General features: G+C 44.3%; 1 long non-coding RNA gene across 3 annotated transcripts in view; it reads left to right on the forward strand.

The window, feature by feature from the left end:
* Window positions 1–124: 124 nt before the first annotated feature.
* Window positions 125–16,514, forward strand: part of LOC107507567 — a 187,802-nt gene continuing 171,412 nt past the window's right edge. For all 3 annotated transcript variants that reach the window (XR_004954554.1, XR_004954555.1, XR_004954556.1), the window contains exon 1: window positions 125–281. This is a non-coding gene — a long non-coding RNA (uncharacterized LOC107507567). The remainder of the gene's footprint in view (window positions 282–16,514) is intronic.

Consider the following 16,514-nt stretch of genomic DNA (forward strand, 5'->3'; position numbering starts at 1 on the left):
GCCCCGCCCTCGCCACGCCCCTCGCCACGCCCCCGCCCGCGCCCCGCCCCTGTCGCAGGCCCCGCCCCCCACCCACACCTTCGGGGAGGGCGACCCCTGCGGGCGGGCGGCGGGAGCCGCGCGCTCCGTCAGTCTCGGCCCGGCGCGGGGGCGTGCCCTCCGGCCCCTCAGGCCGGCCCCCCAGCTCGGCTCCCTGAGGCGGACTGACCCTTCCGCCAGGACCCGGTCCCGCGCCGGCGGTCACACGATCGGCGGCACCCGAAGAAGCGTCCGGAGCCCAGGTAAGGCCGCGGCGGCGCCTCAGGGTCTGAGGGGCGGAGCGGGGCGACAGCGCCTCAGAGGGTCGCCTCCCGCGGCCGGCCTCCTGCAGCTGCGACGGACGACGCCCGCCCTCCCGGGCGCCCAGGCGACAGCGGCGGCGGCCACCGGCGCTCCCGACGGCCGGGTGCCGCGTCGCGGAGGGCAGGGCCGGCACCCCGTGGCGCGTCCCCGCCGAACGCCCGGCGTCGCGCGGGGCCGCGCGCTCCGCGCTGTGTGGGTGCGCCGTGCGGCCGTCTGTCAGTCCGTGCGCCCGTCCGCCCGTCCGTCAGTCCGTCCGCCCGTCTGTCAGTCCGTGCGCCCGTCCGTCCGTCCGTCTGTCAGTCCGTCCGCCCGTCTGTCAGTCCGTGCGTCCGTCCGTGCGCCCGTCTGTCAGTCCGTCCGCGCGTCTGTCAGTCCGTGCGCCCGTCCGTGCGCCCGTCTATCAGTCCGTCCGCCCATCTGTCAGTCCGTCCGCCCGTCCGTCCGTCCGCTCGGGCCCCCGGCGTTCCAGAGAAGACACCGGGAAGCAAGCGGGACGCCCGTCGGAGAGGCGCCCGGGGAGCCGGGGGTCAGCCGGGGACGCCGGCGCCGCGCGGCCCCTCCGCGTCACGCCTCTGCCCGCGCTCCGGGCCGCCTCTTCAGAGCTCCGAGGGACGGTGACTTCCCGGCCCGATCCGCAGCCAGCCAGACCATCCGCGAAGTTCAAGGGCAGAACGAAAGCGCGTTCTCAGACACGAGGGGGCCAGCATGTACGTCCCCGCCAGCCACCTCGTGTTTGAGAAAGCCGCTAGGGGATGCGCTCCAGAAAGACACGGCAGCCAGGCGGGAACAAGAGGGACGAGAGGGACGAGGCGCCCAGGAAACAGGAGCAGGCGGGGCGAAGGGCGCCCCCGGGGTCAAAGGGCTGTCTTGGGTTTATTTGTCACAGCCCCAAACCTCTAGCTTTCATGATCGCTTTCACCATTAGACAGTTTTAAAAGTAATTTCGTTATACAGTGAAATCATGTTTTAAAAAATTTTAAGAAGGTTAAACTAACGTTTCTGTGAAAGTAATGAAAAGAAAAAAAGTGGGAGACACGCAGTTCGTACACTGTCCTACCTAATGCTAGGACACCTAACAGACGTTGCCTGGCTTCTTTAGGGCACGTCCTGGCGAAAGGGAGTTCGCCACGTTGTGAGCAGGCCTATTCTACTGCTTAGAGATTTCTATCGTTACAATTCTCTAAGTGTTAGGAAGTCCTTCTGTTCTTAATATTGCCTGTTGTGTTACGCTGAATAAGTCTGATTCTACCTAGATAGTTTTACGCTTTGTCATTCATTTAACAAACCAAAGGGGATACCCCTTTAAAGTGGTATCAGGGATATAAAATATGGCTGACTACTTTGAATACAGATGTGTCATCTTTAGTCTTCAGCATCTTCATTTACTTCCACTTGGTTTTCAGACAGTGGTTCTCTTATAAATCTCCGTTACTTCAGTATCCCCCTCCATCCAAATAGACGAGAAAATTCCATATGGTGTAGGATAGGTGAGAGAGAGAGAGAGAGACAGTGCCTTCCCTTATCTGAATCTACTAGTGCCCTGGAAGACAGTATTCATATTTTAAACACTTATCAAACTGTTGATTGAAGTTGAGCCTGTGGTCAAATAAAACTGGAGATTTTTGTTTCTTGCATCTTTTTAAATTTTTAATATGAACTGCCTTTAAACCGGTTTTTCTCTCCTACACTTCTGCAGTTGATTCTTTTAGACCCAGTACTATGGGTTGATTTGTGTACTCCCAAAGGTGTTGAAGTCTCAATACCCCAGGACCTGCTAATGTGACCATATTTGGAAACAGGGTCAAAATGAGGTCATTAGGGTAGGCCCAATCTAATATGACTGGTGTCCTTGTAAGAAGGGAAAATTTGGACATAGAGAGAGACACACATAAAGGGGAAGTACTGTGAAGACACAGGGAGAAAGCCATCTGCAAGCCAAGTAATGCCCGAGGCTACCAGAAGCTAGGAAAGAAGACTGCAATAGATTCTCTCTCATTGCCCTTAAAGGAATCAACTGTGTTAACATCTCAGTTTTGGACTTCTAGCCTCTAGAACTGGGAAAAAATACATTTTGCGGGTTGAGCTACCAAGTTTGTGGTTCTTTGTTATGGCGGCCATAGACAACTAAAACACCCAAGGTACAATTTTTTAAAACTTTTTATTTGGAGATATAAATAACAATAATAATAATAATAATAATGATAATAATAATAATAGATGATAAGAGATAATAACAGAGTTGCAAAGATCATGTGGTGAGGTCCCATGTATCCTTCACCCGGTTTCCTCAGTGGTCACATCTTACATAATTTTAATACAATATCAAATTTGCATTCATTCAATGTGCCTACATTGCTCTATGTTATTTTGTTACCATCACAGATTCCTGGACCTCGGTCAAGATACAAAACTAGTCCATCACCACAGAGATCCCCTCAGTCACACCCACATCTACCCTCTACCATTCCTGACCCCTGGCCACCATTATTCATTCAGTTTTCCACTTCTATAATATTGTCTTTTCAAGAATGTTATGTTAGTGAAAGTGTGATTTTTTTCGAGGTTGGCTTTGTTTACTCAGCATAATGCCCTTGAGATCCACACAAGTTGTTTCTTGTATCGATAGTTGATTCTTCTTCTTCTTTTTTCTTTTATTATTGCTGAATAGTATTCCGTGGTATGAGATACACCAAAGTTGTTTAATCACTCATCTATTGAGGAACATTTTAGTTGTTTCCAGGTTTTAGCAATTACTAATAAAGCTGCTGTGAACAATTTGTACAGGTTTTTGTGTGGATGTGGATTTTCATTACTCTGAGATAAATACCCAGGACTGTGATTGCTGGGTCAAACGGTAAAGGCATATTTAGTTTTTTTAAGAGACTGCCACACTGTTTTTCAGAGTGACTACATCATTTTACATTCCCACTGGCAATATATGAGAGGTTCCATATCTCTGTATCCTTATCAGCAATTTGTATTGTCACTATTTAACAATCTAGTAAATGTGAAGTAATAGCTCATTTGTAGACATAGTTCAATTTTTGAATTTAATCATATTAAGATTTTTCATATCTATTTAGGTCTATTCTTCTAGCCTTTCATGAATTGCTTAAATCTGCATTTTACTATATTGACTGTCTTTTCCAGGAAGCACGATGTTTGGAAGAATACAGATTCTTATTTTAATTGCTCATTGAAATTGACCATATTTTGAAGCCTTTAAAACTAGAAATATAGAGCATAACTTGGTTAGAAAACATGGAATTGGCATGTAAATTCTGACTCAAATCTTTTCACATCAGCATGATCTGTGTAGCTCAAGAAACAGAAGTCTTCTGGAAAGACTGAAGAATTTACCAATGTCATTCAGGGGATGATGATCAGCAGCCAAAGTCTTTGGAAGTATTTCATGCAGGGAAACTTGCTAAAAAAGTTCAGATTGAAGTGGGTGTGGTAGGGATTTTGGTGCTATTCAATGGCATTAGGCCAAGGGACTCGGGTTCAGCTACATTATGCCTCTCAGGCTTCCCATTCTATGAGGCGTCATGATAGATCTGTACACAGACAGATAATAGTGGCAAAAAAAAGGAAATTTAGTTTCTTTTCAAAGCTCTGATTAGCTGACTAGAATACTAAGCAAAAGGCCCAAGGAATCTTCCCTCTTGCTGCCCTCCTCTGTTGAACATCAAACTGGAATGTTCTGGGTTTAAGGTAGAGGTGGCTAGCCTACCACTTTTTTATAAGAAAAGAAAAATTACAGTCAAATGAAATTACACTTTAGCCTTCAAATTATACATGTAGTTTATTATGTAGAAGAAGATGGAGAAAACAATTTGTCTTAAAATTATCTACTTTGATCCCATGCTTAAAGAAAGGAAACTGGACAGAATCGAATGCCTACTATTTCATTACCAAATATTTCTTTGCATATTTATGTGCAAGAAACTTTTTCATGTGAATATGATTTTTAATTAAAAAATACATGTACCAAATTGGTATAGTAAAACATTCAAGAATTATAAAAACATATGTAAATGAAAAGTAAGCCTTCCTGATTCTCCAGATCTCTAGTCCACTTCCCCTAAGGCAACAAATAAATTTAAAAAATATTGTATGTGTCATAACTCTAGGTACTAGAAATAAAAGGACAACAAATATACATGGTCCCTGCTTGTAGTGTTCTAAGGGAGAGAGAAACCTGAACATGTAATTACAGTAGAGGATGATAAGTGTTCTGATAGGGAAGTCTGGGTACTCTCAGATATTGGAGAAGAGAAGCATGCATAATTTAGTGCAAGAGAGGTAAGGTAAATTGCCCAAAGTCACAGAGTTTATAAATTACAGAGACAGGATTCCTGAACCAAATCTGTTTGAATCAATGCTCATATTCTTCCCAGCAACCACTTGCAATTATCAGTGGGGTATTCCATTTTCGGTTTCATTTTATATTATGTCTCAGGAGAGAAATTTAGTAGCAAGAGGGAATTTCCCAGCTACAAAAAGACAGTGCTGGGCAAAAATGTATTAATAATGGCTATTTCATGGGAAATTTTATTTTCTTTTGATGTTTTACTTGGCAGGTTTCCAAGAATGTGTAAAGCTATGTTACTAGTAGCTCAGTCTGTGTTTAAAACTTTCAGCCCCTACATTTAGCAGGATATTTTGAGCAAAATATACTAAGGCATGTTAACTTTTTAAGTCAACACACACATACACTATACTTTTTTGTTTGTTTGTTTTAGGAATGAGCTACGTGAAAGAGGTTCTAAGTTCAGTACCCTTTGTAGCACCCTGTTCTGGGCAGGCACAGACAAAGAGTAGCCTCTGTAGTCAAGGTCATGAGAGGGGAGACTGGTATGGAAACTCTGACCGAATCAGGGATCTGACGTCAGCAGATGAGCAGGTTGCTAGAGAGCACGCAGTTAGTTGAGAAACAGGAACACTCAGGAATCTTCTTTGACTCAATTTCATAATTGCATGAAGGAATGGAAATGTCTGCCCTGCCAGCACAGCCTTGTTGCACAACTCCAGGGGACTGCTGTTCACATGAAATATATAATGGATGGGGCCTCTGGAGGTGTGCAAGGTGCGGACCTGTGGCCTATTTACCTCCCAGGATTGTTCTGAGAGGCTCAACTTATACAATGACTATGAAAGGACTTTATAAACTATGAACCTGTCAATATGTGTGAATAATAACCACAATAGTTGTTATTTTCCTGGCCAGCTCTGCCCCTTAAGCAAAACACTCTTATCTAGTTTGAGAAAGATAAAACATAGCCCGTGTTATCTGGGAGCTGACCTGGCCCAGTGAATCTGTGAAGTTCTGTTGAATATAAACGTGATGTCTAGAACATCAATCTAGACAAGACCACTTTGAGACTATATTAGAGCAAGAAAAAATAAGACCACTGCATGCTCATGTCTGAACAGACAGAAATAAGAAATAGTCCAAACCAAAAAATGAGCAAACATCGCCCTTTGCTGACTAATAACAAGTGGCTGCTACTTCTTTACCAATTGTAGCTTTAGCTTGATTTCATTCCTCTCACTGTCTAGATAAGAATTAAGATACCCAGTCAGAATTCTCTCTGCTTTGGGACAGCATCTAAGGTACCCGTTTCTTTGAATGCTCCCCACATCATATAAGATAAATCACAAATCCTGTCATAAGTTTTTTCTAATCCTCTTACTAAGATGTCCCATGCTTTCCCATGGTATACATTTCTCCTCCTCACAGTGAGTCAGTAACCAGCTTTCTAGAACTGCGGATGTGCTCCTGGTGGTCTGGATAGAGGACACTGATGAACTTGTGGAGCAGTTACTACCCAGACTGTAGCCCTCCCTATCTGCAACTTGACTGGAGAGCTGGCTCCTCTGACTTTTCCAGGGATTTGCTTATTTTGTTGGTTCTGTTTCGGAGCCCAGAACTCTTGGGGAAGAGATTCTGGCTGGCCATAATCTCATCCTTCAAGCCCTTTGTGGATTATAGGGATATGGAAATAAGGTATTTAATCTCTAAAACAACAACAACAATAGCGATAATAGCTAATACTTATCTAATGCTTGCTATGTGTCAGGTACTCTTCTAAGCGATTTAATATCAAAATACTGTTCACTAGATGCTACTCTCATTCTCATTTTGCAGATACAAAAACTGAGACACTGAGATGTTAATTACTTGTGGAAGACTCCACAGCTATTAAGTGTCAGAGGCAGGATTTGAATCAAGGAAAGATATTACTGCATCCTGAATCTGTTCAACTGTTCTCATGAAGTAGTGTTAGACTTCGGAGAGATGGAGTGTGAATGATTTGTTACAGCTCAACATTATTAAATGAAGAGTTATTTTAAATGTGAGCAAAGTTATCTTTTAAAGTTCAATCTAGCAATCTTAAAGTGTTGATGTTTCTCTTTAAAAATAGTTTACCAAAGTTTATTAGTTTACTGAAGTCTTTATATACACCATTTTTATCCTTTAAAAATTCTTCTCATTATAATAACAGCACTGACTTGGGATACAATGACATTAACTGATTCATTCTAGTAGAAAAACATAAGGCTTTGGAATCAGTGAGTTAGAAGTCTCTCTCTTCATTAACTAAAGTTTGTGACCTTGTGGGTGTTATGTAATCGCAATGAGCCTCACTTCCTTCATCTACTAAAAAGTGAAAATAATACCATTCTTAAGGATATTAAGAGAATTAAACAGGATTATTTCCATAAGGCTATGCCCAATAAATATTAGTTTCCTTTCTCAAAATAAAGTAGTTGGCACCTTGAAACTTTTAGTTTTAGCGAGAATTGTCAGCCTGGTAAGATAATTGTCAAGGCTGGCTTATAAAATATTGAAAAGTGATTGGAAAACTATATAGCAATGCTTTTGTTTTAAATGTGATCTCTATGGAGATAAGGGCTATTGTCTGTTTTGTTTACTAGTTCCCAGAAGACAAATGAATTTGATAATAATCTATGTACTGTTACTTTAGGCCATGGAAGGATGTTGTGGCCAGCTGAATACTGCAATTTTTGGAATAAAAGCATGCAGGATTATCTGGCATGTTTATTTTAAGTTTTTGTCTTTTCAAAGTTGCGAATTCATGTTTAAAAATCATTGTAGTTCACAGAGGTAAAGTTATAAAAAAGCACCAGATTTAAAAAAATCTTTGCAGCCAATATTTCAATAATTCTCTAAATTCTAGATTATATCCAGTATAGTAGTATTTTCTATCACCTATTTAGAAAACTAAAAGTTTGTTAAACATTAAAAAATAAACCATGTACCATTGAAAACATCGAAGGGAAGATATTTTATTTCAAACATAATCCAATATTAAGTTTATTCCTTTTTGTAAATTTAGTCTAAACTCAGTCATCTGATTGGATGAAGAAATCAATCTTAAAAACTACATCTCTGAAAAAAGAGATAGATGAAAGAAGTATTAAAACTGAAATACTAACTCCTTATACATAAGAAATATTTTACATTCTACCAAATACAATATCAGGACAATCTTATGTTGTAATTATTACCCCTATTGAGATATGATGGGGTTAATAGATGATACTCTTAAAGTTCAGAACCAACTGAGAAGTAAGCAAAAGAGCAGTAGAGAGGGAGACCAAAATGTGAACTTTATATCGAAATTTGGAGAGCATGCTTTAGATGTATTGGCAAGTGGGTGTACTGATCCTGTACCCACCTAATCACAGGAAGGACAAACCCAGCCTTCCCCATGGAGGCTGCCCTGTCAGTGTATTGCTCTGAGGAGCAGAGTGTATTCTCTCTGTGGCAGGAAGATTCCAATGAGAAAACGAAGAGAAAGAGACCAGTTACTGTGTTCCCAAACTCACAAGTCAAGTAAGACACTCTTCTACTCCCCAGGATGAGGCATGGGCCAGTGTGTGTGTGTGTGGGGGGGGGGCAGGGGGTGAGGCTGGGGGGGGATGGGGTATGGATGTGTAGAGGAGGGCTGGTTGTGATATCCTAATGAAAGTACTCTCTTCTGGGGAGGAAAGATCTAGAATGGCAAGATGGTGGTAAATGTTCTCCACACAATTCCTGTTTTAAAGAGAGGAAAACTGAGCCTACGAGCAGAGTACTAGCCTCAGGTATTCCAACTGGAAGGTGGTAGGACTCGGGGGAAACCAGATAGTCTAACTCAGGTTCACTGCACCAGAGTCCTTGTGAGCGAGGTTTATGATATAGTCTCTGAGAATTACAGTGAAACTGGGACCCATGCCTGTAAAAGTCAGAGCCAAACAGCATATATTTGCTGCTTCCTTTCTGTCTGCTTTGTGATGAGGCGCTGAACTCATTAGAACAAAGGCATTGCAAATCTTCCTATTTAGTGAGCACCCCAAAATGGTGCGTAATCTGAATTAAATGCCGAGACACTTCAGTCATTAAGAAGCTTACATCAGAAACATAGCAGAGTGTACATATGTGTATGACACAGGCATTTAACAGCAACACTGTGCAGAGATTCAGTGACTGACGTTCTTGCTGCACAGTGGTTGCTAGAGAGGCAGTGGGTGAGGGACCGAATTGGGGAGTATGACTGACTGGGAAGAACTACAGGGAGATGAGATCTGAAGGTGCCGATCACTGGATCTTTGTTGGCATGAAAAGAAGGAGGGGAGTCGCCCTTAAAGACTCTGGTATGTTTGACAGAGGGCCACCAAGTCCTAGAACAGGAACTGTGCTTTTCAGGGCTGCTGGTGGATGGGTGAATCACATCTGTCCTACCGCCCTCTGGGCAAAATGTTTTCAGAGTCGGTGCCATATTGTGAGTTTGTAATACTTACCTGTAATTTGTGGGCAGGGGGGCAGAGGCTCTAAATATCTGCATGATGTTCCCACATATAAAATGCATGTTAACAGGGTCGTACTTGGTCGCAAGCCCAGTCTTTTCTAGTACAACGTTGCCTGTCCTTGCTGCAACTTGCTTTTCTCATTCATGAGAGTTACGGGAGGGATGAATGGGATGACACCCTTGGAAGTGCTTCATGAACATGACACATGAATTTCAGTTCTGAATCACAGCTCTGCTGTTTTCTTTGTCATTCTGGTTTCGTGTCGTTTAAAGGCGAACACCGTGCTTCATAGGCACATACAGAAAAACAGAGCGTATTTCCTGCCTTCCCAGGAGTTCCAGGAGAGGAGAGAACAATTTTTAGAAGCTTAGCAATTACTCCATCCTTGGACGTTTTCTTATTAACATAGTTTCTAAAATTACTCTTCTGTGAGGACCTCAATAAATGTTTCCGAGCTAACTAACGGAAGTCAGGCCAATCAGGTAATTGGATGTAACACTTTCGCTGGTACAATGTAGCATGTGACCTCACACATGAAAATTGGCAAAATGTGCAGAGTAACCCAGCCGCTTTTAGAATCTGGTTGGGCACTGAGTTTTGGTTTAGTACCTCTTTTATGCCTGCTGTAACTTGTACTTGTTTATATAAGCTGGTGTGTAACATCTAAACTCTTAGCAAGAGCTTAACACTGTGGCTTTGAATGTAATTAAGTTGCAACCTGATTAAGGAGTTATGTTCTCATGCAACTCTCCCTAAACCTCATAACAATGAAGGAATCCTAACACCTCCATTTGCCTGAGACTCTGCTCACACACCAATGCAACAGATTTATGAGGTGCTTGCCTAGGTTCATGGATGATTGCTTTGACTGTTGAGCTTTCGGATACTATAAGTCAAGCATACATTAGTATTCAGAAAGTGTAAAGGTTCAGCATCTTCCCACAAAAACATCGATGGAGTTATTTCACTTACTAGCTCTTAAAAACAAAACAAATAGGATACCTGTTAGTCTGTGAGATAAAAATTTCTCTTGAATTGCATACTAACATGAAAAGATAAATACTAATGTCTATCCCTGGTGATGACGTAGAGCCTGGAGTGGGGATGAGGCCAGCTGGCAGGTGTTGTCTGAGTCAGGCCCCTGGATTGGGCTGGGCTGCGTGGGCCTTGTGACTCTACAGCTGATCACGGGCCCTGAAAGTAAATGACAGCATTCTGTGAGATTTCTGAGTCAGTTCTATAGTAGGTTCTCATCCAAGTTGGGCAGATGTACAAAAGTAATATAAAATGCTTAGGCACCAAGCTTTTGATGCTTAGGGATGAAGGAGGTAGACAAAGACCAAAGAAGCAATTTTTTAAGACAATGAAGAAATTGCTAAAGTAGCTTTACTGGGGAGGGAGCAGAGTGGAGGAGTATTCATCCCAGCTCATATGTGTGCCAAGAGTAGATGCCTGGTTAGCTGTATGGTACTTTGGGCCAGTAAAGATAGTCATATACATGGACATATCTATATATTATGTATATACACTACATTCATGTATATGTTACACACACGTATCGAGATATTGCAGGCATTTATAACATATCACATGTATGTGCCTAGGTATCACATGCATATAGTGCATGTACCTGTATGTTACACATACACATTCATAAATTACAAGCATATATTACATGTGTATCTATATGTTATATGCATGTACCTACATGTTATGTTATTATATGTCATATTATATATTATATGTCATATTATATATTATATGATATATAATACCATATATATATCATATAATATGTTTACCAGTTTCCAGAATATCATATATATTCTATATCATATGATATAGAATATATCACATGCATATAATATATACTACATGCATGTATCTATATATTACAACTATACATATATTACATGTATGTATCTACTACATTAGCTTATATCTGTATATATATTACATGCATGTGTCTGTCTACTACATTAGCTTATACATGTGCATTGTATAAAATTTAGAAGAATCAAAGGGGATATAGTGAAGTTAGTCTCCACACCCGTCCTTGCCTCCCAGATCCCCAATTTTCCTTCCAGAAGGTGAGTTACAAGGCCCTTTCTCCCCTCCTCCTTTCTTTGTTCTAGATGATTGACCTCCCAAAGTCCAAGCACATCTGCTCAGAACCTTTTCAGCTTCTGTGCTTTGCTGCTTGGCTGCATTGAACTTTACTTACCTTTGTTTCAAAGCCTGATGCTATCTGTTCTCCTTCAGTCTCTTTTTCCAGTTCTCCCTAACAGGCTTCCTATGTCATCTCCTAGATCAGGGATCCCCAACCCCCGGGCCACACAGCAGGAGGTGAGCAGTGGGTGAGTGAGTAAAGCTTCGTCTGTATTTGTAGCCACTTCCCAGCACTAACATCACTGCCTCGGCTCCACTTCAGATCATCAGGCATTAGATTCTCATAGAAGCACCAGTCCCTGGTGCCAAAAAGATTGGGGACCAGTGTCCTAGATCTCATTCACGTTCTCTGTTCTCTGATCTATCTGAAATCTCTGCTTCTTTGAGGCTGAGGTCGGACCCCGTTTCTTGGACTGCTCCACCCCATCGATTCCCTCCTCTGAATGCCTGGCCACCTAAGAGGGGGTTATCTGAGCTCCCGTTTTCAGTATTCCAAAATGATGCCAATGTATGTTAAGTAAAATGTTAAGTTGCATTATTTTTGGCTGTAAGTATATAAATCTAAGAAGAGGCAAAGAGATTAGCTCATAGCTTTCTGATGTTATAACTAGAAATCTGTCTTTCATTAATGAAAACTATTTTAATACACAAAATCTTTCAAAATAACGTTCATGAGGGAAAAGAGTAAAATGAGTCTGTGATGAGGAGAAGTTGCACACCACTGAATGTGCACACTGAGTCCTGAGTTATGCAGTGAAAGGGTCCAGAGCGTGACCCGGAGTCAAGCAACCTGGGTGTGAACTGTCTGTGTGACTTGGGCAGTGCATTGTCTCACGAGCCTGGTTTCTCGACAAGGAAGTAGTTGATGCGAGTTGAGCGCTCAGCACAACACCTGCCTCGCAGCGTTCTGCGTCATTGTCAGTGTCCTATCTACGCGCAATTGTGTGTGCTTTCTCTCCTAGGGTAGGCAGAATAGCTGCCCCCTTCCCTTCCAAATGTCAGCACCTAATCCCCGGCGCCTCTGGATGTTGCCGGACATGGCGACGGGTCCTTTCAGGTGTGATTGAATCAAGAATCTTAAAACAAGGAGATGATCCTGAATTATCCAAGTGGAACAATGTGACCGCAAAGGTCCTTGCAAGATGGAAGAGGAAGGCAGAAGATTCGGAGGAGAGAAGAGACAGAATCGGTGTGATTTGTTGTGAGAAGGATTTGACCTGCTGTTGCAGGCTTTGGAGGAGGAGGAAGGGACCACGAGCCAAGAAATACAGTGGCCCCTGGAAAGAAACTGGAAAAGGCGAGGGAATGGATCCTCCCCTGGAGCTTCCAGAAAGGAATGCTGCCTGTGACACCTTACTTTTAGCCTGGTGAGACCAGTCAGACTTCTGACCTCCGGAAGGCAATAAGTTTCTAAGAATAAATTTGTGTTGCCTAAGCCACTAAGCTGGTGTCATTTGTAAAGGAGACGAGTGGATCTTCCTCAGCTGAACTCTTGTCTGAAGACCAGTTTTGTGTAGCAGATAGTGTCCAGAACAATGTTGAGTGTAAACAGAGACCAATAAGCTGGGCAGACGGAGGGTCCCAGCAGGGTGGCACATCAACCTGTAAATCTCCCTTTCAGAGGGAGAAAAGGAAACCGGACTTAGCCACAGCTAGCTCTCTTCCTGAATGTGGATGTCTATTACAGTAAAAGTTAAAAATACTGGGGAAATTCCCAGTCTTATTGCCTGGTCCAGATCCTAACTGGCAAGATATTCATCTACAGCCCGGCCAGGGTTTCCCCTTCAGTGTCCCTGCCTCCGTAATTACAGCCAGTTGACAAGACCAACAATGATCTCTACTGTGCATTGAGCACACAGTGTGTGTCAGGCACTGAGCTCCATGTTCTGCACACAACACCCTATTGCATCCTCACAAACTCCTACGTGGTGAAAAGAAATGTGGTGCCTTATTGTTCAAACTTGAGGTCATGAATCTCAGTGGATCTTGAAATAAGTTTGGTGGGGAGTAACCAGCAGTTTTAAACATAAAACAATAGAAAATATTAGTGCTTTGAATGAAGTAAGAGTAAGTATAGTCTCATCAAATTTTAGTTTCAGTTTTATATATATGGTGTGTACTGGGTTGTATTGTGCAGCATACATCTTACAATGGATTATATTAAAAAGTAATTCTTACAGTGGGTTATATTTAACAATGTAAAACCCACCAGTGAAGTGGTTGAGAGCACAGGCTCGAGCTACAGGGCCACCTGGGTTTGACCCCCATTCTTCATTTTACCAGCCCTGTAATCTTGACCGCATTACTCATTCTGTTTCCTCATCATCTAGGGTCCTGTCTCACAGGTCTTTTTGAGGACTAGAGGGGTCAGTCCAAGGGAAGGCTTAGGATGGTGTCTCGGTCACTGGCGCTCAGTTAGTGTTACTTCCCACTGTTACATGGTGAGCAGGTGGCAGCACTTGGCAGATCCCTGCTCCATCTCATAAAGCCCAGTCTTGAGTTTGAAGTCTAAGGAGATTTATGCTGTCGGTGGCCAGAATCTCCTAATTAATTATCATAATTTAGTATATCAGAAGAGAACTGGAGACTACCTTGGTGACTGCAGAGTTAACGTCATGAAGTGCAATCTGTGACAGTGACTCAGACCTGGGGGAGAGTAGAAGGTGCAGAGGTTCGGGTGCCTTTGTGGGGCCATGAATGCGCCGACAGTGTCCCGAGGGAAGGGTGCCCGCTGTGGCCCTGCACGGTGCTCGTGGACAGCAAGCAGTGTGTTTCCCTTAGTCTTCACGTGCGCACCCGACCAGCTGGAGAGGCCAGACGTGTGGAACCAGCTCCATGTCAACGATAAGGTCAGAAGACACTGCAGGCGTCTGCCCAGGCCCGCCTCTCCTCAGTCTCCTCCCCGAGACCTAAAGAAGCGGGCGGGAGTCCAGCACGCTCCGTGCCTGTGCGAGTCACTCGGTGGCTCCCAGGTGCGCCTTCCTGTTCTGGCTCCCAGCAGGGAGGGGGCCAGAGTACGTGCCAGCTCGTACGAGGGTTTGCTCTCCTGGTACGTTTTTCATATTTCACATGCTCTGTGTTACTTTGGGCTTCAATTTTGAGCCCTCTGTCCGCGAAAAGCCAAGTGGAGCCCTTTCGTGCGGCAGCTGTCGTTACGGAGGAAGCCCAGAGTGAGCGCTGTCACCATTCCGGCCGCGCCCCTCCTCCCGCACCAAGGGCCAGCAGGCGTTGCTTCACGTAACCTGACTGAAAGGCGATGGTTTTGAACCCTTAGGGACATGCTGTGCTCTTTGTGGAAGGGAACTTGTCAAAAGGTGTGGTGTCATGGGGAATGCCGAGGGTACTGAGAATGCAGGGTTTGCATCCACCCTCCAGAACTTCTGAAGAGCCAGAGTGTGATGCCCCTGCCAAGGCAGTGTGTGTCCTTGGTCACCAGCACGCCATCCTCGGTGGGCGGCTGCCACGCACCCAGGCTCCTGTCCTCGGCCCTGAGTCACTAATACTGGGGCTGCCACCCTCAGGCCCTGAGGGAAGCTGTCAACATGCCATCCCATCGTTAGCACCCAGGCCTAGCCGAGGGCACAGAGCCCTCCTGACCTGACCACAGCGTTGCTGGCACACTGCCCTTTCCTCTTGCAGGTCCAGGGATCACAGCAGAGACTTTCACTGGAAAGAGCGACAGCCAATCCCTCAACGAGGCTCACTGTGCAGAGCAGACGGCACCTGTCCTTCCCAAACAGGACACTGGGAACCGGAGCACAGGCGGGCAGCTCGCTTCCTCTCACACTGCCCAGGCTGCAGCCCTTTCCTCTGTGGCTCGTCCCCTCTCCTCCCTGGGGACGAGGAGGGTCTCTGCTGGTCGAGCAGTCGCTGACTTCAGAGGCCTGTCTGGGATGCCTGTCACGAACGCTGTGTCCTGTGGGCTGTGGAGATAAAATGCTACAGTCTAGTTTCCCATCACTGCCATTTGTAAAGGGAAAACTTAGGAGGTGACAGAGAGTTAAAAAGCAAGCAAGTAACCAAACATTAAAAAAAAAAAAATGAATGAATTGCAGAATAATCTGTAAGCCAATGCTGTCAATATTGGAATTTCACGAGAAGGATTTCTCAGAATGCGTGTTAGCCCATGGGCTGCTCTTGGGTGGTAATGGTGGTCGTGGTCTGTGCGGCCTTTCTCTGGTCCATTTTCTCAGACTTTCATCCGTCTTTTGTGCTGTCTCCCCCGAAAACTGAAAGCACACATGCCGGCTGATGGACTCCTTGACGCATGCGGGCGGCAGGGTACATGCTTTTGGGATTAGCGTCATGCACGCCACCTTCTGGCCATTGCGGAGAAAGCACGGAAACGAAGCTGGAAGACGGGGAGCGGCTGGGCTGGGCGCAGTGCTTTCCCAAGCCGGGCATTCGGACCACGCCTGTCGCTAATGCTGGAGAGCCTGTGGTTTAGAGACGCGTGGTGTGGACCTCGGGATAGAATTTTCCTGCCCCTGATTAATGGAACTGAGCTGCCTTCTGTTCCCTCCCACACCGCTGTCTCCAGCCATCAGCCCCCTCAACTGTGTGGCCTGTGTGTCCTCTCTCGGGCGCCAAGGTAAACTGCCACCTGACCTAGTATCATGTTAAAGATGTAAACGATGAATTTCACATTTCTTTTTAACTTAATTCCCTTTAAACGTCACAAAGCACTTTCACATACCTAATTTCATTGTTCTCATTATATGAGAGATGCATGTTAAAATAGAAGGAAACTCGATTATATCACATATATTATGTGTAATTCTATTCATATGTGTGTGTGTGTGTGTATATATATGTATTTTTGACTTCTAAATGATCAAGTGTCCCAACATGTACTCTTTCTAGAGTTTCCTTGATTGTTTAATTCCCGTTTGTACAACTTTTAAATCTGCAGTAAGTTCCTCAAAGATATTCTTCCTTCCTAGTTAAAAAGTTCTTACAGTGTTTTGAAAGCTCCTTGGGATCCTGGAATGTTTTCATCAGTCTAGATGTAGTCTCTGGATTCAGAGGAGGTAGAGACTGAAAATCAGACTCGCCCTCGCAGGACGGTGGTGGCCCTGTTGAGAGAATTTGTTTATAGCAATGGAGCCTCGTATTTGTGCTGTGTTATCGTTAGTTCAGCCTGCAGATCACCTCTGCAACCAAGTACTCATTTCAGGATCTGC

The sequence above is a fragment of the Rousettus aegyptiacus genome, unplaced genomic scaffold, assembly GCF_014176215.1.
Source record: "Rousettus aegyptiacus isolate mRouAeg1 unplaced genomic scaffold, mRouAeg1.p scaffold_m13_p_15, whole genome shotgun sequence".
Lineage (NCBI taxonomy): Eukaryota > Metazoa > Chordata > Mammalia > Chiroptera > Pteropodidae > Rousettus > Rousettus aegyptiacus.